The sequence below is a fragment of the Meriones unguiculatus genome (genome assembly GCF_030254825.1).
Source record: "Meriones unguiculatus strain TT.TT164.6M chromosome 13 unlocalized genomic scaffold, Bangor_MerUng_6.1 Chr13_unordered_Scaffold_34, whole genome shotgun sequence".
Classification (NCBI taxonomy): domain Eukaryota; kingdom Metazoa; phylum Chordata; class Mammalia; order Rodentia; family Muridae; genus Meriones; species Meriones unguiculatus.
This window is the reverse complement of record NW_026843646.1, coordinates 16,776,559-16,791,886: the sequence shown is the minus strand read 5'-3', so window position 1 is coordinate 16,791,886 and position 15,328 is coordinate 16,776,559. Positions and strand designations below refer to the sequence as shown.

At 46.4% G+C, this 15,328-nt stretch overlaps 1 protein-coding gene and 1 pseudogene across 1 annotated transcript in view; both read left to right on the top strand.

The window, feature by feature from the left end:
• Window positions 1-15,328, top strand: part of LOC110561735 (vomeronasal type-2 receptor 116-like) — a 799,658-nt gene that overhangs the window by 82,026 nt on the left and 702,304 nt on the right.
• LOC132650893 (pro-adrenomedullin-like) lies at window positions 10,519-11,405 on the top strand (annotated as a pseudogene).

Here is a 15,328-nt window from a genome sequence, read left to right as displayed (position 1 = left end):
GAAGTTTGCTCTATGTGTATCAAATCCAATCACAGAGGTTTATTAAGTCATTCTGATATTCTTTCTATGGCTTCTGTTGATCTAATGTATTTCCACTTGGTGATAGGTATTTTTCTGCTGCAAAGTATAGAATGGGATCTCCTTCATCTATGTGATCCATTGCTTATTTATATCAGGTAGGATGTGATCATGCTTTTCAATGAAGGGTCTCTGAGAAAGTGTGGTGCTTTTGTTTTTCATTTTCACAAATATCTTTAAGATGTTTGTTTTCAAGCCTGATTTGGATGTCAGTAATTAGGCAAAGCTGCATTTGAAGTCTTGATTATCATGTGTCAGCCTTCTGAGTACAAGTCCACGGGTGGAAGATAGTAAACAGCAATAAGTTGTCCTCTCACTGCACATACATACTCAAACATTTTTCAATGGATGAAATTAAAGCAAAGGAGAAAACCCACTTACTGACAACATCATAAATGATTTTGCAATTGTAAATAAATGTAGAATTTGAAGACTTATTACTGTTCATTAAAAGAAAAAATGTTACCTTTGTACATCTTATTTTATCCTTTCATTTCTTGATTCAAGAATAAGTCATTAAAAAATATCTTAGCTTGGCTCTGTCGGGAGCCATGACTCAGCGGCCTGCTTTGATATTTAAATCTCGGTGGAGAGATGGCTTTTAGCAGGCCTTTACTAATGGCAGAGGAGAACTTGCAAGTCCATCTCCTTTTGTTTGTGACAACAGGTGGGATAGGTTGTGAGGGTTACACCTCTTCCTCAGGCTCCTTGTGCAAATTAACCTATTGTTCTGAGATGTTTTACTGGCTAAAGTAACTCCTCAAAGAATAAAGTGGGCAGAAGGCTGGAGGCAGAGGAGGAGGCAGAGAAGGGAGATTTGCTGCTGGCACTGCTTGCCGCAAGCAGCCTGCCTTTTGCTGTGCCTTTTGCTGTGACTGTCGAGTCTGGACCTTTAAAAAGTTTCCTGTGTGCTGTGTGTTTATTTTATTAATTTTAATCCTCACTCCCAACTCAAGAACTGTTCGACTCTGCCCGGCTGGCTCCGGCAGGCTCAGAGAAGCATCCTTCTCATCCGAGACCTGGGAGTCCATGGCAACCTAATTTTTCTGAGATTGTGGTCAGCTTGGTCCACAGAGTGACTTCTCTTTTGGGTTTGTTCATTCGTTTATATATTTGTTTGTTTAGACAGAATTTCTTTTGTGTAAGCTTGACTGTCCTAGACTCACTTTGTAGACCTGGCTGGACTCAAATTCAGGCCTCTTCCTCCCTGCGTGCTGGGATTACAGGTGTGTGCCACCATGCCGAGCTCCAAAGATTGAGTTTTAAAACAGGCGTGCTATGTAGAAATATTATGTATTTAAATGATCCCAAAAAATTTACTGTATTTATAGGTCCCCCCTCATGGATAGTGCCCACAAAGCTGGGTCCTGGTACTGGTCCTGGTGCTTGACCTCAGAGCCTAGCCCTAGGCTCAGCTGTGGCCCCAAAGTCCGCTGTCAAGTGCTGGCCCTGTTGGGCTTTCTCTCTGGGACTCAATCTATCCCAGTAGACCCCCTGGGCACCAACTACACACCTGGCAGCATCTTCTATAGATGGATGCACATGCCCAACTCGCAGGAAACTCTTGACAAAAACAGGCTACATACCTCTTGGCTCAGTCAGGAACACAGCCCAGGAATGGCTCCACCCACTGTGGGCAGATGGAGAGGCCCCATCTCCGAATACATCACTTAAGTTGAGTAAGCAACACCTTTTTAATATTAATATGAAACCAACAACAATAACGCAACAGTAAAAAACAGCAATTTAAAAATATACAAAATAAAGGGAATCTTTTCTCTAAGGGGAGCAGGCGCTGGGTGCAGCGCAGCCAGCAATTGTACTAACTATATGTCTACCTTGGGCAATGAGGACAGGGGATCGGGTGCCCCCAAGTGCACCACAGTGGAGAGAAACAGTAGCTCATCCGCCAGGTCCACAAGGGCCTGTGCGTCCTCTGATGCTAAAGCCGGAGGTTGCACTGGTCCAGCTTCTGGCAAGACTGGGGTCCCACAGCCATGGGATCCAGGAGCTCAGCATCCTCTTGGGGCTTAGCATCTGGCCCCGAAGCCAGGCTCCGTTTCTCCTGTGTCACCAAAGCCTCTTGCATGGGCAGCTCTGCAGTTGAGGTCCCAAGTAGCCCAGGATCTGAGCACAGAAAGGGGTGAGCCGTCATCCGGGATAGGGGAGCAGTCTGAAGGCACGCAGAATAGGGTGCCTTCAAGATGGCCTCTCCATGCCAGGGAAGGCACAGTCCCCTCTCCTACCCGCAGGACAAGCGAGTTGACAGGCGTCCTCCTCTGCTTCATTGGCCAGAGCTTCAGGACACTTCCCCTGTGGGACACGGGGCTGGAATCAGCTGCTGCCTCACCAGGCGCTGCCCCTGGGTCCTCCTCCTCCTCCTAATCATTCTCCTCCTTCTTGGGCTTCAGTTTATTCTGGGCTTATCCATTGCCCAGAGGATTTCCCCAGATTGACAGTCCAACTCTGCGGTGGGCACATTGATCCTGGCATAGTCCAGCACCCGCCTGACAACGGCCAGCTCCGGAGCCCCACAGAAATCCTGAGGGTATTTCTGCAGCCACTGGGACAGGAATGAGAAGAAAGCCGGGCGAAAGCAGGGCAGATGGGAAGTGGGGTCGGGAGCCTGGCCTTGCTTCTGGGCTGCTGGGGGCATGGGTATCCCCAGGGTCCTTCCTCTCCTGTTCCTCCCTCTGCTGCTCAAAACCCAGGTGCCCAGTGAGAGGCCTCTGTCCTCCACTGCGGGACCTAGTTATTCGTGGGGGCGAAGGGGGTCAATCCTGAAAAAGATGGGCAAGAGAGAGAAAGGACACAAGCAGACGGTTGCCGGTCAAGTGTCAGCTTTATTGGGCTTCAGTGTTTCTTTTAAAGCACGGTTCTGGCAGGGCGGGGGAGAGGGGCGAGAAAAGGGGAGTAGTAGTGGAAAAATACCAAGGCCCTTGGTGGGGAGGTGGGAAGTTCCCAAGGCTAAGAAGGTGGGTTAAAGAGTTACAAGGCCCAAAGATAACATCTGTGGTCACGGATGTGTCCCAAAGCAAACAGTTTTGGGAACAATGGGTGGTAAGAAACTATGGCCTGCTGGCATCCGGTGCTTATCTGGCAGGCCAGGCTCTTAGGGAGGGTCCCAGGGCTTAGTGCCCAACACTCCACCAGCTGTTGAGGTTGCAGGGACAGTTCCTAGGGCGAGAATCCCAAAAGCGAGGCTCCTGCCCATTACTGGTCCTCCACCCTGGCCGTCCCAAACGCCCCTCCCCGCTCACCTCCCCCTCTGCCCCAAGCCCACTCACATCGTTGTCTGCTTGTCCCCCTCGGGCCTGAAGCATCTATACCTGTGACATTTCACGGGGGTGTCACCCGTAAGGCCCCGTGTCTCCAACCCACTCAGACATCCAGAAGTAACTATCAAAATCTTCCCAAGGAGGGGGGTGAGGGTGCTGGGGCCTCCATTCATCTCAAACACCACAGATGGGGTCCAGAATCCTTTACACAAACAGGGAAAGACACTCAGGGTGTGAGAAAGGGTGGTGTGTGACACTCCCTGGGGAAGGGGAATGGCACCTGGTAGAGCCCCACCCTTGCCCCAATAGCCCATGCCCAGCCATATCATTTTAAAGGGCCAGGCCCGGGCCCAGGCTGCTGGGACTCAGTGGCCCCAGTTCTGTGAGGACACAAGCCCTGGGAAACAGCAGGAGGAGGTCTGTTTGGATCCCTGGGGGAGCCACTTGCCTGACTTTTCAGGATCAGGTCCAGAATCACCCCATTGGTTGCAAACTTTGGATAAAGGGTCAGAAAGAGCGGTGGGCAAATAGGGGATCATCTGCTCCATGAAGCTCACACCATCATTGCTGAGCAATGGAGATACCATGCTGGAAGGCTCGTTTCCTTTCACTCTGAGAAAGGACCAGGGCAGGAGGGAGGTTTGAAGTGTGCAAACCCCGAGGGGCACCAACGACCCCTTTCCCTACACCGAAGCAGGCTTGAAAAGTATTCCTCAGTGACCCAACAGGAACACTTGCCCAGGCCGTGACCGCAGTGGATGAGGGGTGAGAGTGGACCAGAAAGCTCCCCCACCACATGGTGGCCCTGATTACGTTGGTCTCCCGGTGGGGAACAGGCCAGAAACGTGTCAGTGAGCGCACCACATGTCTCCAGCAGTGGCCCAGGCGACCACCGCTGGCTTCCAAGAGACCTAAGCCTTTGAAAGTCTGGAAGCAGAAGAACAGACTCCTCTCTCCAGCTCCTGTGGACCAGCTGGTCTGTCCAGGCAGCTGTTGCTGCTGCTGGCGTCTGGTTACCTGGCAACCAGGGTTCTGAGTTCCACCCGGAACAATGCTGAGGAAGCATGGTCACTTCCTGGAGTCTCCTGCCCAAGCCTCCCCATCATAGGCTCTCCCTGGGGGCCACCAGCCCTGCAGGCCCTGCAACAGTTCCAGAGAGAAATGATGGAGAAGTTGCCTCTCGTCACCACTAGAGGACACAGAGGCACATGAGAGGGTGCAAGGATGAAAAGAACAGCAGCAGCAGAGAGGGCTATCATCCCTCTTTAATATTATTATTATTATTATTATTATTATTATTATCATTCCTTTCTTCTTCCCTAGTATACTGCAAACAAATTCACCTTCTTTCATTTACCCCCTACTGAACTAAAATGTTCTCACCTCTCAGCCTTTGAATATGTATGTTCTTTATCCTTTCTGGGGTGTTAGGTACCTCTTGCTTTCCTTTAGGTTTCATAGTGGAATTTATGTGATGTATACATTTCTATGCATGGTCTATGGGTTTGTTTATGGTGGATTACCCCACAAGACTGTAAGCTTATAGAAAAAGAGTGGTGTTTACATCAATCATTTTTGTGTGTTCAGGACTTAGGTATTGGGTACCTAATTCACAGTAACTATCTGTGGAAGGACCCTTTTAAACAGTAAGTTCCTTTAACAAAGTCTTCATAATCTGATAGTAATACAAAATTCCCACCTAAAGGATGGAAGCATGTAGCTTTTTATTTGTTAATGCCAGCCATTGTGCCATCTGTAACAAACATTTCCTGAAGTCTCTTTATCTTGTTCTTTTACTGCTGTTACTAGGACAGCCTCCTCTATGCCTGTTGCCTTCTTTGTGTTCTCTTTAATTCATCCCATAACAAGTTACTTCCTTTAAGCTTTAGTGAGGTTTAGCATCTGGCTTTATTATATCCAAAGACTATCTGTTTCTGTCTGTTTTGTACAGAAGGTAGTAATACAACTCAGAGGTAGAACATTTGCTTCACATATAGGAGGTAAGGAAGGAGGAGGAAAGGGAGGAGAAAAAAAGGAACAGGAGAAGCGAAACATTGCTTTTCTTTATGCAGATGCACTGCCTTAAATACAGGGGTTAACAGTCTTCTTGTCTCTGCATTCCAAATAAGGTAGAAATTCCAGATAGAGCAACGGTGATACTTATTTGGTGTTAGTTTTTAACCTGGTCCCTCTCCTGACATTTACTCTGTACCTGCTTTATATGTAGTTGGTTTTATGTACATGTTCATTTTCTGGGAAGAATCTATATTTTCATTAGGTTTTATGAGAAGTCATATCCTCAGAAAGCTTTGAATCCTACCATACTTATCCCTAGGAGACCATATCTTCACAGGTGATTATGTCCTCTCTGTACATCATTTGATGTTATGACTTCAGGATGCATCTTGAACCTTCTTTTCAAGAGAATGTTATAAACAAGCCTTAAGCTTAACAGGCATTTGTGCCTCATGAAAAAATTTTCATCATAAAATGTCCTGTCTGAAAAGAGCATCTGAGATCATTGTAAAATGCACTCTATTACTTTCGTTTTAGTCATTAACATTATTAGTACTATTTACTGTTTTTCATTACTTTGTTAGAGACCCAAATATGATGACTCTGGTGTAAGGGACTGTGTACACACTGTTAACTAAAAAAATAAAACCACACATTCAAAACAAGTAAAACCTCCAAATATTGATAAGAATTAGTTTTAGATTTAGTGCCCAAAAATAATTCAGTTGAAATGTGGGAAAGACATTGAAACACCATTATTCAGCAAGCATTTAGAGTATATATGTAAATATGATGAAAGGAATGTACACATAAACACAAAAATTCTTGGCTCACGGTATATACTCACTCATATAGACATATAATATAGGATAAACCTACTAAAATCTGTACATCTAAAGAAACTAATCAAGAGGGAGGATCCTGACTAAAACACTCAATCCCTATCCTGTAAGGCAAAGGGGATGGACATCAAAAGACGAAGAAAACAGGAAACAAATTAGGAACCTGCCACAGAGGCCCTCTAAAAGGCTCTGCCCTGCAGAATATCAAAGTAGATGCTGAGACTTATGGCCAACTTTTGGGCAGAGTACATGGAATCTTATGAAAGAAGTGGGATCTGGAGAAGTAAGATCTGAAATCTTCTGAAAGAAGTGGGATCTGGAGAAGTAAGATCTGAATCTTCTGAAAGAAGTGGGATCTGAAAGAAGTAAGATCTGGAAAGGACAGGAACTCCACAAGGAGAGCAACAAGAATGAGAAAATTTGAACACCGGGGTCTTCCCAGAGACTCATACTCCAACCAAGTACCATGCATGGAGATAACCTAGAACCCCTGCACAGATGTACCCCTTGACAGTTCATGTCCAAGTGGGTTACATAGTAATGGGAAGAGGGACTGCCTCTAACATAAACTGATTTGCCTGCTCCTTGATCACAGGCCACAGAGGAAGACAATGCAGCCACTCCTGATGAGACCTAACAGACTAGGATCAGAAGGAAAGAGAGGGGGACCTCCCCTATCAGTGGACTTGGGGAGGGGCATGCGTGAAGAAAGGGAAAGGCAGGTGGGATTAAGAGGGAGGAAAGAGGGGTTTATGCAGGGATACAAAGTGAATAAAGTGTAATTAATAAAAGTTAAAAAAATTAAAAAAATATTTAACACAAAAAATTAAATAAATAATAATTTAAAAAATAATTCTTGGGCACACACACAAAAAGTGGGACTTCATTAAGCAAGATTTTTTTTTCCTTTTGTTTTCTTGCCAGGAAAAGTTTGAACATGTTCCTCCCCTGTTCTCCTTTTTATTCTCCTCCCCTCCCCTTCCCTTCCCTGCCTTCCTTGCTCATTGTGAATTTACAAACATTGCACTTGAATGGATGCAATTCTTCGAAAGCATTGCCGAAAGGACCCCTGCAGCCTCACTTCTAAACCTTGAACCTTAAATGCATTCTTGCTATTTTTTTTTTCTTGCATTGGTGATTAAGTAAAGCAACTCATTTTCTGGGGGGGGAGGGGTAGATACCCAGACATGATGAATTCTCATCTACCCCTCCCCTTTCCCCATGCAAAGTCCTTTAGCACTTTGGGGAGCACATTGACAGAGGTTCCCCACCCATTCAAACCACAATCATACATGTGATTTCTAAGATTTTCTAACAAAATTTTTCAAGTTGCCAGTCTGAGACCTCACCTAAAAAAGAATTGACTTGGGTCTCAGGTGACAATCTCTTAGGTGCAACCAAGTTAATAAGGCAAGTGCCAAGGCACTCAGATGGGTATTCTTGGCACATTGCCAGGACACTGGCACAGTTCCAGGAGCTCAGTGGAGCCACGCCTTTCCCATTTGGGTTCAGTTCACTTCCTTATTGAAGCCACCTAAGGTTCAAAAAAAATAAGTTTGAGGGATTGGAGGTGTAGCTCAGTTGATAAGAGATGGAGCAGAAGGATCAGAAATTCAAGGTCATCTTATAGCTGTTTAGTTTCAGGCCAGACTAGGATACAGGGGATACCCTAACCAAATAATAATAATATTAATAACTACAATACGTTTCATCTAAGAGCATATTTGGCGATCATTGTTCAAAGCCAGAGCTAACCTCAAGTCACTGACTTTCCTCAGAGAGGCAGCAAGGAGGCAACAAGGTCCAGCCTGGCAGAATTTTCTGCACACAGAACCCTCAAGATTGGTAGAGGATAGAGAGAGGAATTCAGCTTATGAGACATACCCTGGCTGTGAGCCAACATCCGGCTGTCCTTGACTTGGGTAGACTGGGCCAGGGAAATGAAAGTAAGACCTGATGTGGCTCAGGCCCAGCTGGAAGTTCATGACAGGTAGGTCACATCCTCAGAGAGACTGACAGTGGGTGCATTGACAGTTAATCCAGGGATGAAGTGAAAGGAAGGTCGAAGAAAGGGACAGAAGCCAGACAAACTATAGTGAAGATGGTGCAGACAAACCACCACCTTAGTGGGGCTGCTGCATTGACTGTCATGGATTGACTGTCACCCAGAGGGCCCTAATGAGGGCCAATTCATCAAGCTACGGCCCTTTCTATATCCATAACTCAAGCCCCTACCAGAAGCAGAACCTGGAATCTGCCCTCCACCCCAGGAGGAGGAACTCAGATCTCTTCTTCTAGGAAGATTCCTTGAATAAGTAACCTCAGTGCAGCCATTCCCCCCCCCAGGTTCAATGTCCATGGTTTATTCTGGAGAGTGATAACTGGGCTGAGCCAGCAGTGCTCAATCCAGGCCTTGCTTTGAGCAAGGTCCATGGGACACAGTGGCCATGTGTGTGGTCTCAGATCTGGTAGGAATGTTGGAGATCTGCCGGCCAGGATATGAATCAGACAGAGCTTATCTGTGTCCGGATCACTAGGACTTGAGGCTAGCAGCTGGGTAGATCATATCTTTAACTTCATGGACCTTCTAGGAAACTTGCCTGCAGAGCTATGCCTTGTTTCCCTATTTGGCCCTAGAAGGGAAGAAAGTGAACTCAAGGATCCATGAAGATCACAAATCAGAGGCAAAAGTGTTTGAGCTGATTCATCATGAATTAGCACATACCTCTGGGTGGGGGCAAGAATTTTCTTCTTTCCCCTTGATGAGAATGATGACTCCAGCCAGAAAAATTCGAGCCCTCTCACCCACACCACTGTCTTTCAAGTTTGGGCTCTAAAGCTTCCCACCTTTAGTATGATTGGGCAGTATACTTCCAATCTTTGAACTTTACTTTGATACATGAGAACCCCAGTTTGGGAGCATGTATAAGATCAAAAGAGACAGCAAGTAGCACACACGCCGTACTAGTGTTCTCCCTGTCAGTCAGTCCTTACATTTGCAATTGGTGAATGAAGGTAGTCAGGCCAATTCTCAGGTCACAGCCTTATAAGGATATAGTATTATGAGGAAAACAGAACTATCTCTCTTCCTAATTTTGGTTATTCCTGTATTTCCAAATAGGAATGTGAGTTCTCAATCTTCAGATAACTACCCTCTCCAAACCCTAATTTTCAATTCAGCTGTTTCCAGCTTTGCCCTTATTATGAAATCTTGCTAGCCAGGACATAACCCTTCCGGGTGTACTCTGCATGAAGAGGTAGGGATCAAGGCTCAGCCAGGTGCTACCCTGGCAGGGGCCAAGGCCCATTTGAGGCCATATCTCCCCAAACCTAAGGTCTAGGTTAGCCACGTGTCCCACCTGTCCCCCAGTTCTTTCAGTTCTATACTGAAAGCTCAGACCAGCACCCTGGTGTGTAGTCTTTCAAGGAAAAGGATTCCTCTAACCTAAGTTGTTCTGGCTTTCTTTTCCTTCTCACTGCCTGAACCCTAAGCCAAGAAATAAGGCAGCGGAAGTCCTGCACCAGTCTAATCTCTCAAAACTAATCTCCGAGTTGCCTGGCCACAAGGGACCTCTACCCTTTCCCCTATACCCACAGGCAAGCTTCTGGGCAGGTCTTATCTTAGAAGCCAGCACGCTGAAGGAAAGAGAAGGCTCCAAGGCAGATCAGGCCCCGCCAGCCCCTGAGTGTATAAAATGCTGGAGGTGACTTTGGTTATTCAGTGGTTTCTTGGTGACACTAGGCAGGAGAGCTCCAGCGTTACTGCTCTTGGCTTCTCATCGCAGTGAGTCTTGGACTTGGGGGTTTTGCCAGGGTCAGCTGGACATCTCAAACTTTCTCCTATTGCTTGACAACTCACTCCTTCAGCAGGTAAGGACTGCTGGTCTCCAGCGTGTTGGGGCGTGGGGTGTGGCTTTGCCAAATCCCCAAAGCTTGGAGACTTGGACAAGTGGATCCCATGGGGATCCACTGTAGAGCACACCTCATGTCCCAGGTCTATCTCATGCACCCAGCTGGATCTCACCTGAGATCCGTGGGCCAGGATCCTAGGACTTGAGTTGGAGACCTCTGGAAGCCTGCCACTCTGGCTTCCTTTGCTTTGCTTGTCACCTGCCTGGCCAGCACAAAAGCCTCTGGGTGCTTCTCTGCACCAGGGAGAGAAAAGCAGCAAAATCAGGTAGACTGCTGCCAAGCTACTCCCCTCCTCCCACCGCTCTTCGTTCTGCTCTGGGGCTGTGCAGCTGGCCCGGTTGAAAACCCTCAACTTCTTGCTCCTTTCTAGCATATCTGAGCATTAGCACAGAATGAAGCTGGTTTCCATCATCCTGATGTTCCTGGGTTCACTCGCCTTTCTAGGCGTGGATGCCACACAGACAGAAGATGTGTCCTTGCAGTGAGTTTGGGACAGTGCTTTCTTCAGTCCTAATACATAGCAGTCAGGGAACAATGAGGGATGGTCTGGAGGGGTTAGAAGGAAGTGGAGATGGGAGCTGGCTGGGGCATCACTTGAACTCAAGCCAAACACATCTGCTTTTGTTTTCTAGGTGGGATAAGCAGGCGCTAAGCAGTGGAGAGATGGAACTGCAGGCATCCAGCAGCGATTCCTCAGAACTCGCTGGTGAGGAGACAGTTCCTATGGAGACTTTTGTTCTGGACCAGGAGAAGGAGAGCACATCTAAAACCCCACAAGCCAGGTAACTACACCCTCTGCAGAGGATGTGCCCTCTCGACTACCCAGGCCCCGGGAGGATTGTCCAGGCCAGATTGCAGCTCCGGTGGAGGGAGCAGGTCCCAGCTCCCTCAGGTTCTGTTTGGCCCCGCTCCGAGGTGGTTAGGGCCAAAGCCCTGGTTGGTTAAGTTTCAAGTGTCCTTCCTTCTCTGCAGCACTCCGAGCTCAGCCCATTTTCGAGTCAAACGCTACCGCAAGATGATGAACCCTGGCTCCCACAACTCTCGATGCCGCTTTGGGACTTGCACGTTGCAGAAATTGGCCCAACAGATCTACCAGTTGACAGACAAAAGGAAGGACGCTGTTGCCCCCAAAAACAAGATCAGCCCTCAAGGCTATGGCCGCTGATGCCGGAGTTCCCTGCCAGAGGTCCTCCAGGCCCAGGCTGTGGTGTCCTCCCAAGAGCAGACACAGGCAACCGCAGCCTTCGGGGACCCACTGAGTCATCCCCAAGCTCTTTAGGATTTAGTTAAGGGTGGCAGCATTGAACAGTTGGGCTACTTTCCCATTGGCACCTGCTTTTCACCAGGGCAGACTAAGACAAACCTGCAGAGATCTGCCTGGCTGCCCCTAAGGGAGGCAGAGGAACCCAAGCTCAAGCCAGGCTCACCACACACACTGAGAAGTACAGACTGTTACTCTTCGGGCAGGGTTCTGAGCCGCTGCCTTGCCTGCTCACAAACTGGTTTCTCGCGCGGATAATAAGCCTCGTTACTACTTGAACTCTCCAAAACCCAGTGAGGAAAAGTGCAATGCTTGTTATACAAAGGTAACTGTCTTATTTAAGTTTGTTTCTGTCAAGAGGTACTTTTTTTGTAACTTCAAATACATAGAGATAGTTTTGTACGTTATATATTGCATTAAGGGCATTTTAGAGGAAATTATATTGTCACCATCCCCTATTTAAGAAGTGAAGGTCTCAGCGAGCTATAAGGTTGTTTGGTTGTGGGTGTGTGAGTGTGTGTGTGTGGGTGTGTGTGTGTGTGTGTGTATAAAGTGGAGAGCGCCTGATTACCACCTGTGGAAGAAGAAAAAACATTATGTCTCTTATAATCTATTTACTTAAAATAGGTGATCTGGGAAAAAGCAAACCAATAAACTATCTCAATGCTGATTCATTTTCAGTTCACACATCTAAAGAATGGTGGTCTTGGTTTGGGTTGGCCTGTGGGTACTGGTGGCTTGCTTTTTGTTTTGGGAAGACAGAACTGCAGTGTGGGTGTAAGCCAACATCCCTTTGCACGGCTCTATCTGTCACAAGTTCTGTTGTCCATATGGGTTTACAAAACACGTGTCCTGGTAGGAGTTCACCACTTTGGGTGTGTGGTGGCCAGACCAGGTGAGATAGGGTGAGCCCCAGTAGTTAGGCAAGACTGGGCCTCTTAGGTTGCACAACACACTCCCAATTTTATGGGTTTGCTTAGCGAACCTGAGCTAAGGAATTCTTTGGAGACTTTCTAAGTAGAGAAATTATGCTGCAGCTGCAAGTATTGAATAGCTATTCAGGCAAAGCCAGCAAAATGTTCTCAAGTCTCTGAGAAACACTCAACTAGGAGCCCAAATCCTCACTAGACCCTAGCATCCATGAGTGGGACTGTATAACCCCTGCTGTTTGTCACACATGGTCCCTGAGAGTGGTGTACAGTTTAATAAGTGCAGTTTAATAAATTCTCCTATGTGGGATTCAACACATAGCCTTAATGAAAGAGGAAAGAAAAAAAGCAGTTTTCAGATGCCAACTGGGCTCCCCGCCCCCCGCAACTGCATGATGGCTTGCTGTGCCAGGACAGTTACTCAGCGCCCTTACACTGTGCAGCAAGCAGCTACTGGCCAGAGACCGAAAGACAGACAGACAGATGTGCAGCCAGAACCATGTGCCTCTGAGGGCCTGAGACCCTCACTGTTCCTTAACCCCCTCCAGTCACCTCTTCCTTACTCTTTCTCAAGTCTTTTTCATGCTCCCTTCTCTTGTCTCTCTCTCTCTTTCCTTTGTCCTTGCTTTCTGTCACCTCCAGAGCAGGTGAGAAGTGCTAGATTCTAAGCTTGAAGGCCAGGTGGCATCATATACAGGCCTACCTAGTAGGCTATGTATTGTCTTGCTCAGCCAATCCCCGAAGATCAATTATTGTGCTTTCCTGAAAGTTTTACTGGCCATTTGGACACTGAATTACTTGTACCTCTAGCTAGTTTAGGATATCCAGAAGTTGTTTTGTTTGAAGGATGGAAGTGTCTGAGAATGACATTACAGAGTCCCAGCTAAGGGGCTGGATATTTTCTTCCTCACAGAAGAAGTGAATTATACACAATGAAAAGAACTGGGCCTGGGTCTGAGTCTACACACAACCTGATAGAGGCAGCTCCTGCTTCAGAAGAAAGTAGCCTACATAGCATGTAGAATCCCCCATAAGGCCTCAATTGTTGGCCCCTCCATATAAGTAGTATCAGTCCCATCCAGTTCCATGCCCTATTTGATCATAACAATTTCATGAGGCTCCCAGTGAGAGCAGATCAGAAATTCAGCAACAGACCACCCTGGCCCCAAGTACTTCTTGCTAAGCAGTAACTCAGAACTGTGCCAGCCACTGAAGAGGCACAAGGCATGTATGCAAGAAGAAATGACTAGAAGCTCCAATCCTGTGTCAGTGGGTTCATGGTGGTCTGAAGGGCCTATGGAAGCTGCCAAGAGCAAAGACCACTTTGGCCTCATTGACAGTGGCCCAAGCCACTCACTCATTTCCAAGGTTTGTCCCATAGCCACAGAGACGTCCAGCCAAAACCTCATTCTGGAAGAACTTCAACTTACCAGACAAAGCTGCCAAAGACAGGTTGGGCACCAGCTTAGTGGCAGCTGCGAGCAGGAAACAGGCATCTAGCCTTCATCTGAGGAAGTCTTATGACCTCAGGGAATTCAAGGCAAGTATAAGCACTGTGGTTCAGCCTTGACAGCAACCATACAGCTGCTCAGCTGGAATATTTTCCATTGCTAAACCTGTGACTTGAGACATTTCTGAGCAGACAGAGAGAGGCCCTCTTATGACCAGCCTGGCACAGCATTTGGGATTAGCTAAAGGTCACCACAAAGCCTTGGATCTTTCTCTCAAAGATGTTCAACTGGCTTTCTGGATATATATCCATCTCTATACAACAGCATTTTCATTTCCTGCATGGATTCTCATTAGATGAAAACATCACAATTTGTTTAATTGTTCCTGCCTGCTGTTACACAATATAATTTTCCTATATTTTTTCCCATTTAAAAAATGTTCCTTTTGCATTTATTTTTGGGTCATTTTAGGACTTATTTAGGAAGAATAATTGGAAGCGAAATGTTGGGGGGGGGAACAGAAGTAGGAAGATCTCTGTGAATTCTAGGCCAGCTTGATCTACATAGCAAGTTCCAAGCCAGCCAAATTTACATAGAGAGACTTTATCTGAAAGAAAGAAAGAAAGAAAGAAAGAAAGAAAGAAAGAAAGAAAGAAAGAAAGAAAGAAAGAAAGAAAGGACTATGATTTGGGCTTCTGGGTGTGTGCACACAGGTGGCGGCAGAGGACAGCTGCTGGGAGTTGGTTCTCTCCTTCCACTGTAGACTGGTGGTCAGTGGGGAGAGTGCAGGAGGCCAGGCCTGTACAGGGCTTCTGCCCACTGATCCACCTCACAGGCCCTCATGGTTCTGACACTGTTCTTTTTATCTTGAGGACATAAAAAATCCTTAATTTATAATCTTGTTCTAATAGCAGGGTTATCATTGTCAACTGACTCTTCTTCATGCTTCATTTCCTATTATAATCTGAACTTTCTGGATCATTTTATTAAAGCTTGATCTATGTTGCCTGTGTGGACTGAATTGAGGTGAGTAACTCCAGAGAGACTGTTTGCTTCTTTTTGAGTGGTGTGTGTGTGTGTGTGTGTGTAAAATATAAAATAACTTTTTCCTTCTATGCAGATCAGACTATGTCCTGATCCAATTATTTCCTTATTGTATGAAACAGTAGCATTCAGGGTGTGTCTTACTGCAAATGATTCTATTTGTAAACAGCAAGAGGACCCATTTTGAATTCAAAAGCTTAAACAGAATAAGTCCATGTCTTGTTTGTGTAAACAAACAACTGGCACAGAGAATGAGGCAAAAACTTGTAAGTAACACTTACACACAGAAAATATTAGCACCTATGAAGTTACCGAAGTAAGTTAGGAACACACGAGTGTATCGAAACCCTGTTAGAGAAAAATAAAAATAAATTAAACAGGCATGTGAGCTTATCAAACTCACCAGACCAATAGAGGATGCCAACCCTCACCTGGTTCATGTGAAAACAGGAACTCCTTGCACTGGGGAATGGCACTCATCAACCCGTCCTTAGACTATTGGGTACACATGTCTTTA